The sequence below is a fragment of the Equus quagga genome, chromosome 11, assembly GCF_021613505.1.
Source record: "Equus quagga isolate Etosha38 chromosome 11, UCLA_HA_Equagga_1.0, whole genome shotgun sequence".
Classification (NCBI taxonomy): domain Eukaryota; kingdom Metazoa; phylum Chordata; class Mammalia; order Perissodactyla; family Equidae; genus Equus; species Equus quagga.
The window spans coordinates 61,878,744-61,900,860 of record NC_060277.1 but is presented as its reverse complement, the minus strand read 5'-3'; the positions used below and the strand labels follow the sequence as shown (position 1 = coordinate 61,900,860).

General features: G+C 36.5%; 1 protein-coding gene across 2 annotated transcripts in view; it reads left to right on the top strand.

Moving 5' to 3' along the window:
• The window catches only part of ARHGAP44 (Rho GTPase activating protein 44), a 184,821-nt gene that overhangs the window by 78,506 nt on the left and 84,198 nt on the right, over positions 1–22,117 (top strand). The gene's annotated exons all lie outside the window — the stretch shown is intronic.

The following is a 22,117-nucleotide window of genomic DNA, read 5'->3' as shown; positions in this document are numbered from 1 at the left end:
ACGACGGAAAGCTATTTTCTCACTGTTCTGGAGGCTGGAAGTCAGAGATCAAGGCATTGGTGGGTTGGTTTCCCCTGGGTCTTTCTTTGGCTTGTGGATGGCATCTTCATCCTGTGTCTTCATGTGGTCTTCCCTCTGTTTGTGTCTGTGTCCCGATCTCCTCTTTTTATGAGGATATCAGTCATATTGGATTAGGGCCCACCCTAATAACTTCAGCTTAGCTTCATTACCTCTAGAGACCGTGTCTCCAATACAGTCACATTCTAAAGTATGGGGGTTAAGACTTCAACATATGGCTTTAGCCCGTAACAGCTGCAGAGATCAGATAACACCAAGACCACCATATCCATATCCCAAAACCACTTCCAAAATCATGGGGGAAGCCCATTCTTCACACCCCTGGTCCATGTATGATAAATTGTGAGAGATTAAAAAAATAAAAAAGACATTTTAAATAATATATATACATGAATATATATATATATTTAAGCATATATATTATATATATATTCTTACCCTAAAGGAGCATAATACTATTTGGAGGACACAAAAAATACACACTTAAAGATTTAGTATAATAAATACCAAGACATTCAAGGTTTAAACATCTTATTTTTGGGAAGGAAGTATTAACCTTGGGGCTTAAAAATGCCCTTGGGAAAGACTGATATTGTTGGAAAGATTCAAAGAAAGCAATGAAAGATTGGTAGGATTTGGACTAGAGATTAAAAAATAATGGCTGGATATTTTGGAGCCTTCAGGAAAATTCCCATTTTGGGACCGCGGAAAAAGTAACATTTGGAGAGAATTCTAAAATATTTGCAGTATTTTTAAAACTCTTGTTACAAACATATTCACTTGGTTACCTTAGCGATATTAATATATGCTATTTATAACTTGATGTATTTATAAATATATCACATGTAGCATATAAAATATTCCAGTTTACATTCTTTTGTAATACATTTGTTTTATTTTTTTAAAGACTTTGTTTTTTAGAGCAGTTTTAGTTTTACAAGAAAATTGAGAGGAAGGTACAGGGATTTCCCATATACTCCCTGCCCCGACACATGCATTGTCTCCCCCATTCTCAACATCACTCACCAGATGGTACTTTTTTAACCAAGAGCGAACCTACCTTGACACATTATAATCACCCAAAGTCCACAGTTTGCATCAGTGTTCACTCTTGGTGTTATACGTTCTGTGGGTTTGGACAAATGTATAATGACGTGTATCCACCATTGACGTATCATACAGCATATTTTCACTGCCTGAAAATATTTTTTCTTTTTATTTATTTTTATTTTTTACATTGTGGTAAAATACACACAACACATAACTTCCCTTCTTAACCATTTTTAAGTATGCAATTTACTGGCATTAAGTACATTCACATTGTTGTGCTACCGTTAGCACCATCCATCCACAGAACTCTTCATCTTGCAAAACTGAAACTCTGTACCCATGAAACAGTAGCTCCTGTTCCCCTCCCCCCAGCCCCTGGCAACCACCTTTGCAATACGTTTTACAATACATATACTGTCCTTTGTAGAAGAATTAGAAAATTTAATATATAAGGAAAGACCAGAGGACTGGCTAATAACTCTTTGACATATACCTTAACATACTTTTGTTTTCCTCTGTGTATATGTAATTTTCTTTTTCTTTTCTTTTTTTTTTTTTTTTTTGCTGAGGAGGATTTGCCCTGAGCTAACATCTGTGCCAGTTTTCCTGTATTTTGTATGTGGGTCGCTGCCACAGCATGGCTGCCAACAAGTGGTGTAGGTCCGCGCCTGGGAACTGAAGCTGGACCGCTGAAGCAGAGTGCACCGAGCTTGAACACTAGGCCATGGGGCTGAGCCCCTGTGTACATAGAGTTTTTTTTACTGTTCATACTGGTTTGTAGCCTGCCCCTTCTCATTTAATACATCTTCAATGCCTTTACATGTCAAACATATGTCATCATTTTTAATACTTACATGAAGTCCATTCATTTAGACAATCCCCTTTGGATTTAGGGGAAATCCAAAGATTTTTCCCAAAACGTTCAGGCAGTCAAGGGCTGGAAACAAAGGTTAAGTGCAAGTGTAGGCCTCCATTGAGCAGTGCTCTGATGACCACACATTAAACCTTTGTCTACATACTTGAGTATTTCTGCAGGATGGGTTCCTCCCCTTAAGTTACTTTGAGAAAAGTTTTCTCTATTTTTAGGCTTTTAAAACATATTGCCAAATTGCCCTCAAGAAAGATTGTATCATTTATTGCTTCCAGCTGCTGTGGATGAGCACTGCTATTTTCCATATCTCGAGCAAACCTGAGTATTGTCCCTTAAAAAAAAAAAAACATTCAAAATAATAGGTGGATGTGGTTTAAAAAAACAAGTGACAGAGAAGGACTTATAATGAAAAGGATCAACCCTCTTACCCTGAACCAGCCCCCAGGCTTGCTCTCTGGAGACAGTTACTCTCAATGGCTTCTGTTTTTAGTTCTTCTGGTAGTTTGCCTCCACATCGCTAAATAATATGCTGTACTCCTGGTTCACACACACACACACACACACACACACAACTTACTCCCTGCTGGTGAGATGAGGTTTTCATTCTGTTGTACCACCCACATCCCCTTCCATACTCGTTTTGTAAAGCATCGTAACAGCATTTTACTTGTATTTGACCCTGTCTGCACTTGCTGGGTGGTCCAGTTTCCCTTGGGTGGCTTCAGGGAGCATTATTCACCTCTCCCTCTCCAATTCTTGCTCTGTTTTCTTTTCCTCTCCTTCTTTTTTCCTTTCCCTCCTTCCATTTCATTTCTCTCTCTCTCTCTCTCTCTCTCTCTCTCTCTTTATTTTTTACATTTTGGACATTGATAAAATTTGCATTCATCCTCTCCTGTAATCATCGTATTTGGGTCTTCTATGCTTTCTCCATATGTTGATTCTAAAAGTTCAATCGGTTAAGTACTTCTATTATGGCTGCTTAAATGTTATCTATTGCAGAGCCAAGTAATATGTCAATTGTATTTCCTTCTCAGTGGTTCTGATGTAAAGATACCTCTTCACGTGAAGAATATGCCAAGTGCCAAGGCTAGATGGATCTTTTCTTATGTTGTACAAATTATTCAGTCATGCATCACTTTATGTTAATTCATATTTGAAGACTACCTTTTTTGGGCATTTTTTTCTTGGAATTTTATGAGTTATCTTTTTTTTTTCCCTATTGGGAGAATCGTATGCTTTCAGACCTTCCAATTTACTCATTCCATCTATTATCTCAATTGCTCTCTTCATCTTAGAGACTACTGAATTCTGATTTGGATTTACTACTTTCCAAGCCTTTTGCAGGTCTGATATCCTGGGATTTCCTTTTGCTGGTTGTCAGGTTTAGTTCTATCATTTCTTACTAAACTTTTATTTGTATCTTTCTGGTGTGCATCCTCAAGGGATTCTCTCGGAAAGGGAGGTAACCTTTTTTTCTGTTTCTAAAAAATGAGTTCATTTTGCCTTTATACTTGACTGATAAATCACCGTAGTAAAATTTTTTAGATTGAAATGAATTTTCACTCAGAACTTTAGAATTGCTCTGTTTTATTCTAGCATTAATTATGCTGATAATTTCCACTGCTGGTCTGATTGTTGCAGCTTGATAGCTCCCTCCTCTCTGAAGGCTTTTTAGGATCTCTTCTTTATTTTCACTCTGCTCCTCACAGCCCAGGCACTTGCTGTTTAAGTACTTGTGTGTCTCTTCAGCTCTAGGAAAATTTCCGTCTGTCCATCTCTTTTTAAATAATTTCCCATTCTGTGTTTCTCTTTTTTTTCCGGGAAGTTCTATTAGAATTTACTTCCAGAAGCCTTTCCTGTGTCCTCGTTGTTCTTTTTCATAGCATTCTGTTTTTGTTTTTTAGGTGTCTTTTTCTTCTTGAAGGTCTCAGGAGAAACTGGTTAATCATATTTTTTGTTTCTTAAGCATTCTCTGTGCCTTAAATTAGCAGTTCTGTAACAGTGTTGTTTCGAAAATACAGATTTGTCCCAACATTGGAATGACTTTGCGACTTGTGTCTCCTCGCTTCTGTCTTGTCCCTTAATTCCCAAGAGGTAATTTTCCTCTTGTTGACCTAATTCTCTTGATTTAGTAGCCTTTTGCTGCTGCTAAGGGATTGCCTTTGGTGGTTGCTCTGCCGTTTTGGACCTTGTCCTGTGTTTCTCCCTCTCATGTCCTACCCCTCCCTCAATACCTGGCAGTGTCACCTCCCAGGAAGCCTTTCTCAATGACTCTCCAACGCCCCCTCTGGTGTGTATCCCTGCGTAGCTTGGTGGTTTCTGAAGATCTTTAGGGAAAAGTTAACAAGTGCTCTAGTGATTTTAAGACTGGAGAACTATGGGCTCTGTCAGGAATATCAAATAATTGCACTTTTACTCAAAATAAAATTAGTTGTAGGATGAGATCCTCTGCTGCCAGTATATTAAGCTAGGATGTATTGCGTTATAGTGATAGAAAATCCACTTACAAGACTTTGGAAAGAGTTTATTTCTCACAAAAATAAGTCCAGGCATAAATAGGTGTTGGAGTTGGATCAATGACTCAATGATATCAGATCCGACATCTCTTCAGTTCTCTTCGCCAATCCTTTATGGTTACAATATGGTTGCTGCCACTCCTGCCATCATATCTGCATTCAAAACAGGAAGAAGAAAAAGACCCTGACAGCTGTGTCCTGTTCATGTTTATCAGGAAAGCAAAACTTTTCCAGATGATGCTGTGGCACACTTCTGCTTTTGTCTCATGGCTTAGGACTAGATACTCCTAGTTTCAGGGAAAACTGGGGCAGTATTGTCCTTCCCCCTTCGACAGACAGTGGGAAGCAGCAAAGAAGCAGGGGTGGACAGTGGCTTTGGGAGAGCCAGTTAACAGAGTCTGCCACAATGAGCAGGATGGGGTGGGGAGAGCAGCTGTGCCCAGCTGGATCAAGCTTTGCACTCCATTTCGGTAAGCATTTGGAGAGTAATTGCTGTGTCTCAGTACTGTGCTGGTGCAGAGGGTGAGATGAGTTCCCCTGGGGCTTGTTTGGTGAACAAGGGAAAGCTGTGCCTGGAGTATAGAGAATATCAGGCCGAGCGGGGCTGGAGAGGGACAGAATGAAGAGCAGGAGGTGGCTGGGAGTAGAAGAATGGGGACAATTTAGAGGATATGGAGAGAAATTTGTTGACTCAGAGTGGGATTTTCCAGAACTGGTATTTTAGATTTTTTTCCGTATTCCAGTGTTTCTTAACAGGCGTCAGAATCACCTGGAGGGCTCCTTAAAACCGATTGCTGGACCTCACTCCCAGAACTTCTGCCTCAGTGGGTTTGGCTGGGGCTGCAGAATTTGCGTTTCTATTAACTTCTGAAGTGATGCTGCCGCTGTAGCTCTAGGGACTGCCCCTGGCATGTTGTGCTGAGGCAACGACAATTTACAGCAACCTCATTTTCTCATTTAAAGAAATGGGAATAATGATAGCTCCCACTTTCTTTTTAAGGAATGAGTGATTGAATTAACTATATTTGCTTATTTACTGTGTTCTTGATGCTCTGTCCTTGGAGCCTCACCTGCCTAGGACAGACTGCCCCTCTCAGGGCCAGCTCATTCCTAGAGATAGCAAACAGCTTGCCTGCAAGCCTGTCTTTGTCATGCAAACCATCCAACCCTGAGTCCCTACCTCTCCCCACCTCTTATCAGGCTCCTGCAATCTGGACACTGTCCCTTGCCCTAAATGGCCTTAGGACCAGGTACTGGACAACTAAGGACCACCCTTATTGCCCAGAGCCCACCAAAATTATTCAAACTATCCAGTCTTAAACCTGCTCAGTTTGCTTACCTTCCTCACCCATTCCTTCCTGTGAAAACCACAGTAAAGCCTTTTGCCCACACTTTCCCTAAACTCTCTCTGCCTCCTGACTGGCCTGGTGCTTCCCCGTGTGCCCTGTGTGGTGTGCTGTGCCTCCTGATTCTGGGAATCTGTGAGTGTAAATTTCTTCATGACAGTCAGTTCCATGTTGGTGTGTCTTACCATACCTGATTAAAACAAATCCTGGGTATGTTTTAAAGCAGTGATATAATGCTTGTAAAGCACTTAGCAGGACACCTCCTAGGTGTTAGGCAAAAGGGAGCCAGGGAGGCATTTTGGGAAGAATGTCTAAGAGCAGAGTGAATGACGGATGGGAGGTGAAGATGGTGGAGACGGGGACGTCTCTTAGAAGGATCTTGTGGTGGTCCAGGGCTGAGCTCTGTGGGCCTAGCCTGTGACTGTGTGACTAGAAAGGGAGCAACAGGTGCTGAAAATATTAGTGATATAAAATTAAGAGGATTTGGGGGCCGGCCTGATGACGCAGCAGTTAAGTGCACACGTTCTGCTTCGGCGGCCTGGGGTTCACCACTTCAGATCCTGGGTGCGGACATGGCACCACTTGGCACGCCATGCTGTGGTAGGCATCCCACATATAAAGTAGAGGAAGATGGGCACAGATGTTAGCTCAGGGCCAGGCTTCCTCAGCAAAAAGAGGAGGCTTGGCAGCAGTTAGCTCAGGGCTAATCTTCCTCAAAAAAAATTAAATAATTAAAAATAAAATTAAGAGGATTTGACAGCTTCTTGGGTGTTGCAAGTTGGTGGCTTATTATCTGAAATGGTTTGTAACGAGACTATCTCAGTTTAAAAGCAACCTCACTGCTTCATTCAGTGACTTCTGCAATGGCAGCTGGAAAGTCCTCTTGCTTAGCTCTCAGTCCAATCAAATGTGTTTTTGTAATGAGGCCAGAACTCCTAGGTAGCTTACCCAGGAAGATTTACAGAGTCAACATGTACTGTAGTGAAGATTTCCTTCAGCTTCACGTTTCCTAAAATATACTCAGCACCCAGGGTGTAGTTGTTAATTGGTGTTATGTGAAATACATTTTCATATTTTTATAGATTTGGAAAATGATGGGTTAGCTAAAATTAAACCGTTTTATTTACAGCAGGACTTCTCAGAGCCTTTAATATGTTAATGAGACTCCATTAATGGAGAATATAGTATTCAGTGTTTCCCTAACTTATTTGTCCACAGAACTTTTTCCTTTAGAGTGTCTTATGAGTCTGTTTTTTCATGGAACACATTTTGGGAAAGGCCACTGTGACCCGACAAGCTAGTGTATAACACTGGTGACAAGCAAGACTTTTGTGGGTGGTGTTCGTTGTTCTCCTGAAACTCATAAGTAGAACAATGCACAATTTTTAGATCGATTTGCCAAGGTTCTGTTTTGCTTTAGTCTGTTGGTATAAAAAGTAAAATAAAAAGACATGACTTGTACCCAGATGTCACCTACACAGTCCCTCTCATCCTGCGGACTGACTCATCCCCTGAAAATAGGAGATAGTGTTCATTGTCTTGATAATGAATGATGCTGTGTCTTTCATTTACAAAGATGAAGCCAAAAATACCAGGCTTCCCAAAAATAGCATCACCTGTTAGCCCACCTCCCTTCGTGAAGATTGAGTTCCATGGGTCAGTCTTCAGTGCACTGTTGAGGTGCATCAGGAGTGATGGAGGGAAGTCTCAGATGAGTGGAAACTTGGGCTAAGTGACCTCCATTGCTTCTTCCAACTTGATATTGATTGCATCTTTTCCCCAGTAAGTAAAAAGTGTTCTGGAATTTTCTTAAATCTTTTTGATCTTCAAATAAGTTTATGACCTCCGATTTTTGAGAGCAAACTTGATCAGAATTTGTCTCCAGTACAAGATCCTTTTCTTTCAAAGGAGAGAGCTTGTTGCCTTCTTATCAGCTATGTAGCTGTGATGTTTTTATTGATTATTTTTGTTTTGATTGATTATTGATTGTTTTTATTGATTATTTCATTTACATGTAGTTGATGTGTGAGTAATTGCTCTAGCTAGCTATCAGGATGCCCTGAAACTCAGCTCTTACTTTTAAGCAAAAGTAGTAAAAACTTTAAAGAAAATGTTTGTATGTATATATATATATACATATATATGATATAATATATATAATATATATATTACAACACACACAGACACAGCTATAATTTATGATATATATTATATATATTTTATAATATGTATAGTATATGGTGTATAATGTGTGTATGTGTATAAATTTATTTATATATATATTTTTTTTCCTAACTAGAATATAGAAAATCTTATGGGCATATTTTTGTTTGTTTGTTTTTAGTCTTGTGAGCTTGTAGGAATCATTTGTACAAGTTTATGCATAATACTTAATGCTTATTATTTTTTATTTTTATATTGTCTGTTGTTTAATAGGTAGATTGCCTATATTCTTGTATATGTGTTCTGAAGCATATTAAGCAAGCCATGAACCTACTACGCATATTCAGAACCAGATCATTGCCAATGATGTTGACGCCCCCTGTGTTTCCCTCCTGACCCCAACCCCACCTCCTTTCCCAGAGATAACCACTATTTGAAATTTTGTGATTATAGTGCTCTTGCTTTCTTTTCATTTTACTACATTTGTATTTATCCTTTAATATGTTGTTTAGTGGTGTTTGATTTTGAACTTTATGAAAATGTTATCGTGATTTAAGTAATCTTTCTGTTATTTTCTCCCCCATTGAACCTCATACTTCTAAGAATCACCCATGTTGTTTTTGGTAAATTTTATTTTATTACCTATTATTACTGTACGATATGTCATTATGTGAATAATCCCAATTTCTTTGTTTTCTTTTCAATGGCCTTTTTTTCCCCTAATTCTTTTGTTTTACAAAAAAAAAAGAAACCTGCTGTGACTGTTTTGTAAATGTCTCAGGGTTTCTCCAGGACAGTGTTGGCTGAATGCGGCTCCCCACCCGTTAGTTAGTGTGAGTGAAATGGGTTTAGTGAGCATAGTAGAAAATATTAGTGTGCACCAAACATGGTAGCAGTAAGTACTGTTCTGTTAGAAGATGTTTCTTTTGGGTACTGAGTTTGAGTGTCAGATGTACAAGATAATGACACATTGTTTTCTACGATGCTTTTAACAATTTTCACTTAGAGTGGTGGTCTGCAGAGGTTCCCAGTATTCCGTACCTTCACCATTTGGAGTTGTCAGACGTGCGTTTTTGTCAAACTGGCAGTATAGAATGGTGTCTCTTTGTAGTTTGAATTTGTCTATTCCTGCTTACTAATGAGGTTGATCAAGTTTTTATGTATTTTTTAATCATTAGAATTTTCTCTTTTAAGGAGTGCTAGCATTTAGCCCATTTTTGTGCAGAGTTGATTTTTTTCATTGACTTGCAAGAGCTCTTGATCCAGTCTGAATGTTAATCCTATGGCAGTTTTATTTTCTTACACGTATCTTTTTCTGTTTTCTGACTTTATTCTCATCTTTTTTTTCCAACCACTGTAACAGAAGTTGTTAATTTTCATGTCAATATATTTATTATTCTTATATGGTTAATCTTCTGTATGTTTTTTTCAAAAGTTTCACTCCATGGTCAGAAATATAATATAGTCTATGTATTTTTTTCTAGAAGTTTTAATGTCTTGCCTTTTACATGTAAGTCTTTAATTCATCGGGACTTGACTTTTATGCCTGGTGGAGTAAAACTCTATTTCTTTCTTTTTTTGTTTTCTTTATGGATGAACAGTTGACCCAGAATTACTTATTGAATAACTCATGTTCTCCTCCTCTCTTCCCCAGTCTGGGATAACACCTGTAACATCTGTCATTTTTCTACATTTGTGTGGATCTATTCCTGGGCACTCCCCTCTGTTCCCATGTTCATTGTGAACACTGATATAATACTGTCTTAATTACTCTGACTTTGATAAATTTCAACATCTGATAGTGAAGCTCTTCCTTAAGGATAATCATGGTTTTTTTCTTAAGTCTTTTCATGTCCATATAAATTTTAGATTCAGCTTGTTAAATTAGTTTATATAAATTCTTATTTGGAATTTTCATTAAAATTGCATTGATATGAAGAGAACTGATATCTTCACAAAATGAATTCTGCCTACCCATAGATAGAGCATATCTCTTGATTTGTCTTTCTGAATGTCTTTTATTAATTTTTTTCTCCATAAAGATATTGCCCATCCTTTATTAAATTTATTTCAACTTTTTTTCTGTTAAATGATTTTTAAAATTGTTTTCTAAGTATTTATTGGTTATATTGATCTTATATCTCCCTCCATCTTTCTAAACTTTTATTATTTTTAATAATTTCTGTAGATTATGTCAGTTTAGTTTCTTTTTTTTTTTTTTTTTTTAAAGATTTTTTTATTTTTTTTCCTTTTTCTCCCCAAAGCCCCCCGGTACATAGTTGTGTATTCTTCATTGTGGGTTCTTCTAGTTGTGGCATGTGGGATGCCGCCTCAGCGTGGTCCGATGAGCAGTGCCATGTCCGCGCCCAGGATTTGAACTGACGAAACACTGGGCCGCCTGCAGCGGAGCGTGCGAACTCAACCACTCGGCCACGGGGCCAGCCCCTCAGTTTAGTTTCTTTTCAGTTTTGAAATCTGTTTCAGTGTCTTACTGAGCTCGATGGTGATGGTGGTATAGTTGTCTTATTCTTGATTATAAAAGGAATATTTTTAACGTGTTCCCATTAAGAATAATGTTTCGTAGGTACTTTAAAAAAATCAAGCTAAGGATTTTCCTTACTTTTTCTACTTTTTGTGAACAGGCGTTGAATTCTATTAAATATTTTGTCTGCAGTTTGAGATCCTCATGTTTTATCCTTTGATCTGTCAATGCCATGAATTACACCTGCAGACATCTAAAGTGAAACCACTCTTGCATTCCAGCAATTACTCTAACTCGCTCTTAATGTGCTAATTTATTTTGTTTAGGATAAATTTATCATTGTTAATATATAAGACTGATCTAAAGTTTCCCTTGTGGGGTCCTTGTCTAGTTTTGGTATCAAGTTATACTTGTTTCTTAGAATAAGTTGCAATGGGTTGCTGCTTTTTCTATTTTGTTAAGAGTTTGTATAACTTTGGAAAGCCAACCCTGGTGGTCTCGTGGTTAGGATTCAGCTCTCACTGCCGTGGCCCAGGTTAGTCTTCTGCTCAGGGAACCACATCACCCATCTGTCTGTCAGTTGTCATATTGTGGTGGCTGCATGTTGCTGTGATGCTGAAAGCCATGCCCCCGATATTTCATATACCAGCAGGGTCACCCATAACGGACAGTTTTCAGCAGAGCTTCCAGCCTAAGACAGACCAGAAAGAATGAGCTATTTAGAATTGTTTTAAAGTTTCCAAATTTTTTATTTTAACTTTTTTGTTATTCACTTCAACCAAAATTACATTGGGGTCAGAGAACATCATCTGTGTAGCGTCTGTCCTTTGATGTTTGTTGAGAGGTGTTTTATAGGCTGGAAGTGGTTAATTTTGGGAAATGAATTCTTGTGCGCATGAGAAGAATTTATATTCTATAATGATTAGATTCAGAATTCCATGATAGATAGGATTTACTCTATTAAATAAATCCTGTTAACTTATGTGTTTTAAATCCTCAATGTCTTTGCTAACTTTTTTTCTGCTTTACCTCTCATTCATTGAAAGAGGAATGATGACATCTTCAATTATGGTACATTTTTTTAGGGCTTCCCTGAGGTTCTGTTAGTTTTGATTTATATGTTAGGTGATTCTTATAAGGTGTACCCAAGTTGAGAATTCTCATAGCTTCTTGACGAATTAAATTTTTCTGTCATTGTATTGTGATCCTCTCTCCCTTATAATTTTCTTTTTTTTTTTTGCCTCAAAGTCTATTTGGGCTAATATCAACATAATATTAATTACCAGTAGCCTGGTATGTGTTTTTTTCTCTTCAATCTTTCTGATTTTTTATGTTTTAGATATAGCTCTTATAATTAGCATAGAGCTAGATTTTTTAATATCTAAGCTGGACATCTTTAGCTTTTAACTGGCATATTTAGTACATTTTTATTAATGATCTATTTGAACCTGTGTCTTATATTTTAGTCTGTGCTTTCTGTTTTTTCTTTTTTGTACTGCTTCGCCTGCTACTATCTGTTCCCATTGTTTTGATTTAGAGTTTCTATTGTGGATTGTTATGTTTTGTTCTTATTTTGATTATTTTGCCTCTGTTGATTTGGAAGATATATATATATATATATATTCTTTCTACTCTTTTGCTCTTTCCCTTGAAATGTTTATCATGTTTTAGCTTAACAAAATCTAAATTATTTTAACTCCTCTAACATCCAACAGTGGGAGCTTAGAATACGTAACTCGAGTCATCCTCCCTCCTTGACTTATGTGATATTGCTGTCTTGTATCTCAGTTCTATCTTAAAAAAAATCTTTTTTTACTTTTAAAGTTTACATAAAGTAAACTTCACTTTTTCAGTACAGTTCTATGAGTTTAACACATCCATAGCTTTGTGTAACCACCACCACATTAAAAAATTCTCTTTGGACTCAAATTCTCACCCACCCCAATTGGTGTGCCTCACCACATATTCTGTTTTCCATCTTTACAGTTTTGCTTTTCCAGCATGTCGTATAAATGGAATCATTCAGTATGTATTTAACCTTTGAGGTAGGCTTTTGTCACTGAGCATAATGTGTTTGACAACTCTCCATGTTTTAGCATGCGTCAATAGTCCCTTCCTGTTTATTGCTGAGTACTATTCTTTGTTAATCCGTTTACCCGTTGAAGGACATTTGAGTTGTTTCCAACTTTTTGTTGTTACAAATAAAGCTGCAATGAACATTCATGAGTTTTTTTGTGTTTTTGTGAACATCAACTTTCGTTTTTCTAGAGTAGGATTGCAGGGTCATATGACAACTGCCAAGCTGTTTTCCACAGTGGCTTTACCATTTTGCATTGCCCCCACCCCTAGCAATGTGTGAGAATTCCAGTTGCTTTTCCTTTTCTCCAGAACTTTATATGGTCAGATTTGGGGGAGTTTTTTGTTGTTATTATTTTGTCATTTTAATAGTGTATCTCCTTCAGGTATTAATTTGCATTTTCCTAGTGGGTAATGATGTTGAGCAATTTTTCTTGTGCTTATTTGCCATGCATATATCTTCCTTGATAAAGTTTCTCTTCAGATTTTTTTGCCTATTTTTAAGATAAGATTGTTTTCTTATTGTTGAATTTGAGAGTTCTTTATTCTGCATACAATTCTTTTATCATATATGTGATCTGCAAATATTTTCTCTTTTTGTGGGTTGTCTTTTCATCTTTTAACGCTACCTTTCACAGAGCCAAAGCTTTTAATTTTGATGAAGTCTAATGTATCAAGTTGTTTTTCTTTTAGGGATCATGCTTTTGATGTGATATCTAAGAACTCATTGCCTAACCCAAGGTCGGAGATATTTTCTCATACGTTTTCTTCAAAAGTTTTGTAGTCTTATGTTTTCTATTTAAGTTCATGATCCATTATGAGTTAGTTTTTATATATGATATCAAGTATGGGTCAAGGTTCATTTTTTTTGCATATGAATGTCCAATTGTACTAGCACAATTTGTTAGACTTCTTCCTCCATTGAATTGCCTTTGTACATTTGTCAAAAATCAGTTGGTTTTATTTGTCTGTGTCTGTTTTCTTTATTCTGGCCCATTGATCTTTTTAACTTTTCACTATCCCTTTGATTACTTAATTTTATAGTGAGGTAGTGAATCCTACAAATTTATCTTTTCTAAAAATTATTTTAGATCTTCTACTTCCTTTGCAGTTTCATATCAATTTTAGAATGTTTGTCTATATCTACAAGAAATCCTGGTGAAATTTTGCTTGGGATTACATTTAATCTATGACTAATTTTGTGAGTATCGACATCTGTATTATGTTGAGTCCTCTAATCCACAGACATAACGTCTCTCCATTTTAGATCTTTGATTTTTTTCATAAGTATTTTATAGTTTTGAGCATACACATTCTGTGCGTATTTTGATAGATTTATACCTAAGTATTTTATTTTTTAAAGCAATTGTCAATGGTATTTTATTTTCAATTTCCACATTCATGTGATCATTACTAGTATATAGAAATAAAGGTTTTTTTGTATGTTTACCTTATGTCATGCAACCTTGCCGAACTCATTTATTAGTTTTAGGCATTTTTGGGGTAGATTCCTTGGCATTTTTATATAGACAATCATATCATCTGGAAATAGGGACATTATTGTTTGTTCCTTTGAGCTTTATATGCCTCTTGTTTCCTTTTCTTGCCTGATTGCACTGAGTCAAGCGTCCAGCACTATGTTGAATGAGTGTCAAGTGCAGACATACTTGCTTTGATCCTGGTCTTAGTGGGGAAAACATTCTGTCTTTCATCGTTCAGTATAATGTTAATTGTAGGTTTACTTTTTTGCAGATATTACTTATCAAGTTGAGGAAGTTCCCTTCTATTACTGATTTTCTGAGAGTTTTTACCAAGAATAGGTGTTGAATTTTGTCAAATGCTTTTTCTACATCCGTGGATATGATCATGTGGTTTTTCTTCTTTATTCTGTTAATATGATGGATTACATTGATTGATTTTCAGATCCCTGGAATAGTCTCCCTGGAATAAGCCCAATTTGGTCATGGTGATTAATTCTTTTTATCTATTATTGAATTCCATTTGGTAATGTTTTCTTAAGGACTTTTGCATCTATATTCACAAAGAAGATTGGTCTATGGTTATCTCTCTCTCTCTCTTTTTTTATTTTACTGTTCTTTGTCTGGTTTGGTATCAAAGGAATACTAGCTTCATCAAACGAATTGGGAAGTGTTCCGTCCTTTTCTATATTCTGGAAGAGCTTATGTAGAATTGGTGTTAATTCTTTAAATATTTGGTAGAAATCTCTTGTGAAGCCTTCTGGGTTGGAAAGATTTCTTTTTTGAGACCTTTTTTTAAAATTGGGGTTTCTGGAAGGAGTACAGATAAATGAGAGAAAGGAAGCCTCACATTCTTTTTCTTTTACTTTATTTTTTTTAATTGAGTTCATAATAGTTTACATCAATGTGAAATCTCAGTTGTACATTATTTATTGACTATCACCACATAAGTGCTCCCCTTCACCCCCTGTGCCCACCTCCTACCCCCCTTCCCCTGGTAACCACTGAACTGTTGTCTTTGTCCATGTGTTTGTTCATACTCCACATATGAGTGAAATCATCTGGTGTTTGTCTTTCTCAGCCTGGCTTATTTCGCTTAGCATAATTCCCTCCAGGTCCTTCCATGGTGTAGCAAATGGGGTGATTTTTCTTTTTTTATGGCTGAGTAGTGTTTCACTATATATATATGTACCACATCTTCTTTATCCAATCATTGGTTGATGGGCATGTGGATTGTTTCCATGTCTTGGCTACTGCGAATAGTGCTGCAATGAACATAGGGGTGCATGTGTTGCTTTGGATTGTTGATTTCAAGGTGTTTGGGTAGATGCCCAGTAGTGGGATGGCTGGGTCATATGGTAGTTCTATTTTTAGTTTTTTGAGGTGTCTCCATACTGTTTTCCATAGTGGTTGCACCAGTTTGCATTCCCACCAGCAGTGTATGAGGGTTCTCTTTTCTCCACACTCTCTCCAATGTTTGTTATTTTTAATCTTAGTGATTATAGCCATTTTAACAGGCATAAGGTGTCACTGGGACTCTGACTGGGATTGCATTGAATCTGTAGATTGCTTTGGGTAGTATGGACATTTTAACTATGTTTATTCTTCCAATCCATGTGCATGGAATCTCTTTCTCATTATCTATTTCTTTCAGTAATGTCTTACAGTTTTCATTGTATAAGTCCTTCACCTCCTTGGTTAAATTTATTCCTAGGTACTTTATTCTTTTAGTTGCGATTGTAATTGGCATTGTATTCTTCAGTTCTCTTTCTGTGAGTTCATTATTAGAGTATAAAAATGAAACTGATTTTTCTAAGTTTATTTTGTATCCTGCAACTTTACTGTAGTTTTTAATTATTGATAATAGTTTTCCAATGGATTCTTTAGGGTTTTCTAGATATAAGATCATGTTGTCTGCAAACAGCAAGAGTTTCACTTCTTCACTCCGTATTTGGATTCCTTTTATTCCTTTCTCTTGCCTAATTGCTCTGGCCAAAACCTCCAGTCTATATTGATTAAGAGTGGTGATAATGGGCATCTTTGTCTTGTTCCTGTTCGCAGAGGGGTGGCCAGTTTTTGCCTATTGAGTATGGTGTTGGCTGTGGGTTTGTCATATATGGCCTTTATTATGTTGAGGTTATTTCCTTCTATCCCCATTTTGCTAAGTGTTTTTATCACGAATAGCTATTGGATCTTGTCAAATGCTTTCTCTGCATTTGTTGAGATGATCATATGGTTTTTATTCCTCAATTTGTTGATGTGGTGTATCACACTGATTGATTTGCGGATGTTGAACCATCCCTGTGTCCCTGGTATAAATTCCACTTGATCATGATGTATGATCCTTTTGATGTATTACTGAATTCAGGTTGTCAAAATTTTGTTGAGAATTTTTGCATCTATGTTCATCAGCAATACTGGCCTGTAGTTTTCCTTTTTTGTGTTATCCTTGTCAGGCTTGGTGATGTTGGTCTCATAAAATGTGTTAGGAAGCATTCCATCTTCCCTAATTTTTTGGAATAGCTCGAGAAAGATAGGTATTAAATCCTCCCTGAAAGTTTGGAAGAATTCCCCAGGGAAGCCATCTGGTCCTGGGCTTTTATTCTTTGGGATGCTTTTGATTACTGTTTTAATTTCTTTCCTTGTGATTGGTCTATTCAGATTCTCTGTTTCTTCTTGATTCAGCTTTGGGAGGTTGTAAGAGTCTAAGAATTTATCCATTTCTTCTAGGTTATCCATTTTGTTGGCATATAGTTTTTCGTAGTATTCTCTTATAATCTGTTGTATTTCTCTGGTATCCGTTGTTATTTCTCCTCTTTCATTTCTGATTTTGTATATCTGAGCTTTCTCTCTTTTTTACCTTGTAAGTTTGGCTAGAGGTTTGTCAATTTTGTTTATCTTCTCAACGAACCAGCTCTTTGTTTCATTGTCATTTCTACTGTCTTTTTTGTTTCAATAGCATTTATTTCTGCTTCGATTTTTATTATTTTTCTCCTTCTCCTGACTTTGGGCTTTTTTTGTTCTTCTTTTTCTAATTTAGTTAGGTGTAATTTGAGGTTGCTTATTTGGGATTTTCCTCGTTTGTTAAGGTGACCCTGTATTGTGATGAATTTCCCTCTTAATATGGCTTTTGCTGCATCTCATATGATCTGCTATGGTATGTTTTCATTTTCGTTTGTCTCCAGATATTTTTTAATTTCTCCAATGATCCGTTGCTTGTTCAATAGCATGTTGTTTTGTCTCCACATCTTTGTCCCTTTCTCAGCTTTTTCTTGTAATTCATTTCTAGCTTTATAGCATTGTGATCAGAGAAGATGCTTGTTATTATTTCAATTTTCTTAAATTTATTGAGGCTTGCCTTGTTTCCCAACATATGGTCTACCCTTCAGAATATTCGTTGCACACTTGAGAAGAATATGTATTCTGCTATTTTTGGATGGAGTGTTCTATATATGTCTATTAAGTCCAACTGTTTCCTTGTTGATTTTCTGACTGGATGATCTATCCATTGATGTGAGTGGAGTGTTGAGGTCCCCTACTATTATTGTGTTATTATTAATATCTTCTTTTAGATTTGTTAATGGTTGCTTTATGAATTTGGTGCTCTTTTTTTGAGACTTTTAGTAGTACAAGTTCAATTTTTTTTTTCAGGTGCACAACATAATGACTTGATATTTGTATATATTGCAAAACTATGACCACAATAAGTCTGGTCAACATCCATGACTGTTCATAGTTACAAATTTTTTTTTTCCTTTGGTGAGGACTTTTTAGATCTACTCTCTTAGCAACTTTGAAATATGCAATGTAGTATTGTTAATTATAGTCACGATGCTGTACATTACATCCCCATGGCTTATTTATTTTATAACTAGAAGTCTGTACCTTTTGACACCCACTGCCTAACCCCTGCCTATGGCAATCACCAGTGCTCTGGTTCTCTGTATCTATGATGTTGGTTTTTTGGTTTTTGGTTTTGGTTTTTTTAATATTCAACATATAAGTGAAATCACATGGTGTTTGTCTTTCTCTGACTTATTTCACTTAGCATATTTCCCTTAAGGTTAATCCATGTTGTCGCAAATGGCAGGATAGCATTCTTTTTTATGGCTGAAAAGTATTCCATTTTATTTATACACTACATTTTCTTTATCCATTCATCCATAGATGGACAATTAGGCTGTTTGCATATCTAGGCTATTGTAAATAGTGCTGCAGTGAACATAGGGGTTCATATATCTTTTTGAGTTAGTGTTTTTGTTTTCTTTGGATAAATACCCAGAAGTGGAATTGCTGGGTCATATGGTAGTTCTATTTTTAATTTTTTGAGGAACTTCCATACCCTTTTCCATAGTGGCTGCACCAATTTACATTTCCACCAACAGTGCGCAAGGGTGCTCTTTTCCCCACATCCTCACCTTCTGGGTCTGAAGCTTTCTTTTTTGAGACTTTTGGTAGTATAAGTTCAATTTCTTAATGGTTATTGGACGATTCACATTATTTGCTTTTTATATTGGATGTATTGTGTTTGTTTGTATTGTATTTGCATTTTGTATGTGTATTGGATAGTTTGTGTTTTTTGAGTAATTAGTGCATTTCGCGTAGGTTGTCAAATTTACATATATAGTTGTTCAAAGATATCTTTTTGAAATCTACAAGATTTTGTAGTGATATTTTCTGTTTTATTCCTAGTATTGACAATTTGTGTCTTCTTTTTCTTTCTCTTCAATTGTCCTAGAGGTTTTTTCAGTTGTGCTTATCTTTTCAGAGCTAGCTCTTTGTTTTATTGTTTTTTCTCATTATTTTTTGTTGGTTTAAATTTATTCATTTCTGCCCTTTATGATTTCCTTCCTTCTGCTTGGTTTTGACTTATTTTTGGTCTTCTTTTTGTAGGTTGTTGCAGGAGGAGCTTATATTTTTCATTTGAGAATATTTCTCTTTTCTAATGTATGGATGTAGAGATTTAAATTTTCCTCTCAACATTGCTTTGGCTGTGTTAAACATTTTGATATGTTGCATTTTTACTTTTATTCAGTTTAAGAGTTTTTTAAGTTTCCCTTGAGACTTTCTCTTTGTTTTGCAGTTTATTTAGAAGTTTTGTTTAGTGTTCAAGTGTTTGGATATTTTCTTTTTATCTTTCTGTTATTTATTTCTATTTTTATTCCACTATGATAAGAGAATACACTCTATATGATTTCGGTTCTTTTAGATTAGTTGAGATTTGTTTTATGGCCCCAGATTCTATCTGTTTTGGTATGTGTTCCGTATGCACTGGGAAAGAATGAGTATTCTGCTGATGTTGGATGGAGTGTTCTGTAAGTGTCAGTCAAATTCTATTGGTTAATGGAATTGTTGCATTCTTATATATCCTTGCTGATATATATATATATTTTTTAATCTAGCCGGTCTGTCAATTGTTAAGAGAAAGGATGTTGAAGTCTCCAACTCTTATTGTGGATTTGTCTATTTCTCCTTCCAGTTTCATCAGTTTTGCTTCACATATTTTGCGCTTCGCTGGTTAGTGTATACATGTTTAAGACAGCCTACCTTCTTGGTGGATTGACCCGTTTATCATTATATTATACTATTCTCTGTCTCTGATCATTGTCTTTGTTCTGAAGTCTACTTTATCTGATATTAATACAACCACTCTTGCTTTCTTCTGATTAATGTTTGCATGATGTCTTTTCCTATCCTTTTACTTTCAGCCTACTTATATCATTATATTTGAAGTGAGATTCTGATAGACAGCCTGCTTTTCATCCACTTTGCCAATCTCTGTATTTCAATTAAGGTATTTAGACTGTTTGCATTCATGTAATTACGGATATCGTGAGACTTAAGTCTACCATTTTATACTTTGTTATATGTTTCTTCTTTCTGTTTTTTATTGCTTTATGTTCTTTTTATTTTCTGTAGGTTAGTTTACATTATGATTTATCAATAGTGTTTTTGAGTGTATCTGTTTGTGTAGTTTTTTTTAATGGTAACCCTAGGTCTTACATTATATATACATAGTTCATCACAATCTACTATGTCAGTATTTTACTAGGGTGAGTGAAATCTATAAACTTTACTTTCCTTTCTGTCCCTTTACCTTCCCCCAATTATAATATAATTATATTATTTTCTCTACATACATTTAGAACCACATCAGACAATATTATAAATTTTGCTTCAACCATCAAGCATAGTTTAGAAAACTCAAGAGGAGAAAGAAAGACTGTTGTATTTACCATTTTTGGTCACCATCTTTCTTTCTTCGTGATATTTCAAGGTTCTTTCTTTTACCATTCCTTTTTCTGCTTAGAACTTCCCTTAGCAATTCTTTAAAGCAGGCCTGCTGATGGCAAATTTTTCCTTTGTCTGAGAGTGTTATGATTTCTCCTTCCTTCCTGAAGAATATTTTCACTGGCTATAGGATTCTAGGTTGGCATTTCTTTTCTTTCAGTACTTGAAAAATGGTGTGCCGCTTCCTTCTGTCCTCCATGGTTTCTCATAAGATATCTGCTGTAACTTGAATTTTTCCCACTATTAGTAAAGTATCATTTCTCTACTGTTTCTTTCAAGATTTTTTTTCTCTTTAGCTTTCAGAAGTTTGAGTGTGAGGGTTGGTGAGGATCTTTGTGTTTACCCTGTTGGGGTTTGCTCAACTTCTTGAATATGTCGATTTATGTCTTTTGCCAAATTTGGAAAATTTTCAGACTTTATTTCTTTGAGCATTTTTTCAGCCCTACCTTCTTTTTTTCCTTCTTCTGAGACTCTGATGACATAATATTTAATGTTTTGTTATAGTCGCACAGGTCCCTGAGGGGTTTTTTTTGTTTATTGGTTTGTTTGGTCTATTTTTGTTCTCTTGTTAAAATTGGAAAATTTCTATTGTGATTTCTTCCTGTCCATTGGTTCTTTCCTCTGCCCCCTCCATTTGCAGTCGAACCTGTCCACTGAGATTTTTTAATTTACATTATTCCATTTTTTAGTTCTAAAATTTATATTTGGTTCTTCTTTATATCTCCTATTTCTCTTTTGAGACTTTCTATTTTTTCTTTTGTTTCAAGCATGTTCATAATTGCTCATTGAAGCATTTTTATGATGAATGCGTTAAGTCTTTGTTAGATATTTCTAACATCTGTGTCAACCTGGTATTGGCATCTGTTGCTTGTCTTTTTTCATTCAGTTTGAGATTCTTCTGATTCTTGGTATGATGAGTAATTTTTTATTGAAACTAAGATATTGTGTGTATTATATTATGAGACTCTGGATTTTATTTAAACTTTCTCTTTATGCTGGCTTTCTCTGTTCCCGCTTCAGGAGGGGAAGGGAGAATTCTGCTTTGTTACTGCTGGGTGGGAGTGGAAACTCTGTCTCCCCTTTGGGCCTTCACTGATACCTCCCTGGCTGGGAGGGCTGGGAGTACCTTGTTATGGCTCCCCAGTTGGCTTCCACTGATACCACGGAAGACGATGGCCTTGTTACCGCTGGGTGGTGGTGAAAGTCCTATGGATTTGTCTCTCCACTGGGCCTCCTGTGACACTACCCCTCTGAGGGAGGATGCTTTGTTACCACCAGGTGAGTTTGGATGTCTAGGCTACCCATGTGGTTTCCATTGTCACTGCCCAGCGGTGGTAATGTCCCAGCTCCATGCTCATCCTTTTCTGACACTGCTACACTGGTTGAGGGGAGGGGGACAGGTTGGGTGTACAGCCTAGCAAGGGTGGAAGTCTAGTCTTCCTACTCAGCCTTTGCTGGTGTGAGTGGGGTGGCACAGTAGTTTTTCTTGTGGTGTTTGGCTGGAGTGAGCAGTTATTGTCTACACATTTTCTTACTAGCCTGCCCCTTTCCTGGTCCTTTGGCTATAGAGACCAGACTTTTGTTGGCCTTGTTTTGTCTGCATCCATTGGTATGTCAGGTCACCAGCTTCTTAAGCTCCAGGTGTGTAATATGTGAAGCAAAAATTCCCCATCTTGCCATTCCTTGGATCTGTAGGTACTTAGCCATTCTGCCTTCTCTCTACCTTTCAGAATTTTCTTATGTTTGTTTTATACATAAGGCCTCGA